Source organism: Kogia breviceps, chromosome 2, assembly GCF_026419965.1.
Source record: "Kogia breviceps isolate mKogBre1 chromosome 2, mKogBre1 haplotype 1, whole genome shotgun sequence".
NCBI lineage: Eukaryota > Metazoa > Chordata > Mammalia > Artiodactyla > Physeteridae > Kogia > Kogia breviceps.
In genome coordinates, this window is record NC_081311.1 from 94,695,892 (window position 1) to 94,700,663 (window position 4,772).

The 4,772-nt window shown below is 38.8% G+C and overlaps 1 pseudogene; it reads left to right on the forward strand.

Annotated features, from left to right (window-relative positions):
- The first annotated feature begins 466 nt into the window (after window positions 1–466).
- LOC131750688 (transformer-2 protein homolog beta pseudogene) lies at window positions 467–1,851 on the forward strand (annotated as a pseudogene).
- Window positions 1,852–4,772: the final 2,921 nt, after the last annotated feature.

The window sequence follows — 4,772 nt, forward strand, 5'->3', positions numbered from 1 at the left end:
GCCTGTGCTCCGCAATGGGAGAGGCCACAACAGTGAGAGGCCCACGTACCACAAAAAAAAAAAAAAAAAAAAACTCTACATTATATCAAGAAGGGCAGTTGGGTGGAAGAAAAGGAAAGGAGATAAAAACAAGATATGATTCTTGCTTATTCCAAGCAATGATGTGTTTTCTGATTAATTCAAAAAATTAATTTAAAATAAATATATATGTGTTAATATTTAGCATACCTCTTAATTTAAGAGAAGCTGTTGAAGAAACACACATTTTTCAAATCTATTTTCAGATCTATTCTTCAAAGCCATTAGAAGTAATATAACAAAAGGCAAGAAAGGGGAAAAAATAATAACACATTAAATAGAAATTGCCAAAAGAAAGAATAAATCCAAAAATAGTTTAAATTCACCATGAATATGAATTGTAATAAAATGAAACTCAGATTTAAAAATCAGTAGAGCCCGAGCGGAGGCGGTGCGGAGCGTTTCTCCTCTCAGCGGCTCGGGAACTAGTTCGTGGTGCGGGGCTGCGGCTGAGCCTCTAGATAGAAGGCGCAAGAGGTTGGCAGCTTCGATTGAAGCACGTCGGGCGTCAAGAGCAGCTAGAAGTCATGAGCGACAGCGGCGAGCAGAACTACGGCGAGCGGGAATCCCGTTCTGCTTCCAGAAGTGGAAGTGCTCATGGATCTGGGAAATCTGCAAGGCATACCCCTGCAAGGTCTCGCTCCAAGGAAGATTCCAGGCGTTCCAGATCAAAGTCCAGGTCCAGATCTGAATCTAGGTCTAGATCCAGAAGAAGTTCTCGAAGGCATTATACAAGGTCACGATCTCGGTCCCGCTCCCATAGAAGATCCCGTAGCAGATCTTACAGTAGAGATTATCGAAGACGGCATAGCCACAGTCATTCTCCCATGTCTACTCGCAGGCGTCATGTTGGGAATCGGGCAAATCCTGATCCCAACTGTTGTCTTGAGCTTATACACTACAGAAAGAGATCTAAGAGAAGTGTTCTCTAAATATGGCCCAATTGCTGATGTGTCTATTGTATATGACCAGCAGTCTAGACGTTCAAGAGGATTTGCCTTTGTATATTTTGAAAATGTAGATGATGCCAAGGAAGCGAAAGAGCGTGCCAATGGAATGGAGCTTGATGGACGTAGGATCAGAGTTGATTTCTCTATAACAAAGAGACCACATACCCCAACACCAGGAATTTACATGGGGAGACCTACCTATGGCAGCTCACGCCGTCGAGATTACTATGACAGGGGATATGATCGAGGCTACGATGATCGGGACTATTACAGCAGGTCATACAGAGGAGGAGGTGGAGGAGGAGGAGGATGGAGAGCTGCTCAAGACAGGGATCAGATATACAGAAGACGGTCACCTTCTCCCTACTATAGTCGTGGAGGATACAGATCACGTTCCAGATCTCGATCATACTCACCTCGTCGCTATTAAAGCATGAAGTTGAAGACTTTCTGAAACCTGCCCTAGAGTTGGGATATTGTTTGTGGACAATATTTTTTATTGTCTCCTGTTTAAAAAGTGAACAGTGCCTAGTGAAGTTAGGTGACTTTTACACCTTTTATGATGACTACTTTTGGTGGAGTTGAAATGCTGTTTTCATTCTGCATTTGTGTAGTTTGGTGCTTTGTTCAAAGTTAAGTGTTTTCAGAAAAGTATGTTTTGCATGTATTTTTTTACAGTCTAAATTTTTACTGCTGAGAAGTTTCTATTGTACAAAACTTCATTTAAATGGTTTTTCTACTGAATCCAGGGTATTCTGAAGATCGAAGCCTGTGTGTAAAATGCTACCAAATGGCAAAAAGCAACAATAAAGTTTGGTTTTTACTTTTCTTTCTAACATAAAAAAAAAAAAAAAAAAAATCAATTGTGTGGGACGTCCCTGGTGGCTCAGTGGTTAAGAATCTGCTTGCCAATGCAGGGAACATGGGTTTGAGCTCTGGTCCAGGAAGATCCCACATGCCGTGGAGCAACTAAGCCCGTGTGCCACATCTACTGAGCCTGAGCTCTAGAGCCCCCATGCCACAACTACTGAAGCCCGTGTGCCTAGAACCCATGCTCTACAACAAAGAGAAGCCACCACAATGAGAAGTCCATGCACCGCAATGAAGAGTAGCCCCCACTTGCCGCAACTAAAGAGAAAGCCCTCATGCAGCAATGAAGACCCAACACAGGCAAATACAAATAAATAAATAAATTTATAAAAATCAATTGTGTTTCTACACACCTGCAATGAACAATCTGAAATGTAAATTAAGAAAGCAATTCCATTTACAATAGCATCTAAAAGAATAAATAACTAGAAATAAATTTGACCAAAGAGGTGAAAGACTTGGCTCTGAAACCTGTAAAATACTGCTGAAAGAGATTAAAGAAAACCTAAATTAACATAAATGCATCCCATACTCATGGGTAGGAAGACTTAATATTGTTAAGAAGTTGGTTCTACCTAAAGCAATCTGCAGATTCAATGCAATTCCTATAAAACTTTCAACATCCTTTTTGTAGAAATGGAAAAAGCAATGTTCAAATTCATATCAAATTGCAAAGGGCCTCAAACAGACAAAACAATCTTGAAAAAGAACAAATTTGGAGGATTCACACTTCTCAAATTTGACCTTACAACAAAGCTACAGTAATCAAAACAGATAGACATATAAGCCAATGGAACAGAATTGAGAGCCCAGAAATAAATCTATAAATGTATGGTCAGTTAATTTTTGACAAGTGTACCAAGTCCATGGAATGCAGATAGAATCATCTCTTCTGTATGTCTTCTTTGGAGAAATGTCTATTTAGGTCTTCCACCCATTTTTTCACTGGGTTTTTTGTTTTTCTGATATTAAGCTGCATGAGCTGTTTGTATATTTTGGAGATTAATCTTTTGTCCATTGCTTCTTTTACAAATATTTTCTCCCATTCTGAGGGTTGTCTTTTCATCTTGTTTATGGTTTCCTTTGCTGTGCAAAGCTTTTAAGTTTAATTAGGTCCCATTTGTTTATTTTTAGTTTTGTTTTTATTTTTATTATTCTAGGAGGTAGGTCAAAAAACATCTTGCTGTGATTTATGTCAGAGTGTGTTCTGTCTGTTTTCCTCAAAGAGTGTTATAGCATCTGGCCTTATATTTAGGTCTTTAATCTATTTTGAGTTTATTTTTGTGTATGGTGTTAGGAAGTATTCTAATTTTATTCTTTTACATGTAGCTATCCAGTTTTCCCATGAAAAGATGCTCAACATCATTAATTTTTAGAGAAATGTAAATCAAAACTACAATGAGGTATCACCTCACACCAGTCAGAATGGCCATCATCAAAAATATCTATAAATAAAAAATGCTGGAGAGGATGTGGAGAAAAGTGGACCCTCATACACTGTTGGTGGGAATGTAAATTGATACAACCATTATGAATAACAGTATGGAGGTTCCTTAAAAAACTAAAAATAGAACTACCATACAACCCAGCAATCCCACTACTGGGCATATACCCTGAGAAAACCATAATTCAAAAAGAGATATGTACCACAATGTTCATTGCAGCACTATTTACAATAGACAGGAGATTGAAACACCCTCATGTCCATCAATATGCAAGGGAGAAAGGATAGTCTTTTCAGCAAATGGAGAAAGAATATGTGGTACTTATATACAATGGAATATTACTCAGCCATAAAAAGGAATGAAATAGTGCCATTTGCAGAGACGTGGATAGACCTATACTGTCATACAGAGTGAAGTAAGTCAGAAAGAGAGAAACAAATATTGTATAATATCACTTATATGTGGAATCTAGAATAATGGTACAGATAACTTATTTGCAAAGCAGAAATAGAGACACAGATGTAGAGAACAAACTTACGGATACCAAGGCGGGGGGAGGGGGCTGGGATGAATTGGGAGATTGGGATTGACATATATATACATTTTTGCTACTATGTATAAATAGATAACTAATGAGAACCTACTGTATAGCACAGGGAACTCTACTCAGTACTCTGTGGTAACCTAAATGCGAAAGAAATCTAAAAAAGATGGGATATATGTATATGTATAACTGATTCACTTTACTGTACGGCAGAAACTAACACCACATTGTAAAGCAACTATACTCCAATCAAAATTTTTTTAAGTAAAAAAAAAAAAGAAAATTCTAAGTTCACCAAAACTTAGTTCACTGCTGGAGGCATCTCCCAACTCAAGCATGGATGAACTAAAAAGCCTTGAATTGAAACACCAACCACAGTACCAGATACAGATTAGATACTTGATGACCTTGGTTACTGGCTTGTCTTCCTGCTCCTGTGGTTTGCACTGTCCTCCCATGCATCACACTATATTCCAGGTCATTATTGGGCTTGCTCCTCACTTCCCCGACCCAAAGATCTTTCCTCTCCACCTGAATTCTCTGGCTCAGATCATCCTGGATTAGCTACTTCCGAAGCCTCATTTCTGACTATGCATTCTATACCTCCTCTCTGACTTATTCATTTTTTCCTCCAAGTTCAGTTCCTGGCTCTGTTCCATCTTTTGATTTCGGCATAAGGTCCCAGCTGTAAAAGAGGGAGGCATTTTTCTGCAGATCAAACCCTTACTTCCTCAAAAGAGGGAAATTCTACTGCACAATCAGAAGCAAAACTGGGGAGAAGAAGACTCTTAATGCAGTTGGCACTACTTTCCCTCAAAGTGAGAAGTGAAATGTTGTGGTGGGTTTGATTATTGAAGTGAGATGTGGGGCTATGTAGGAGACAGA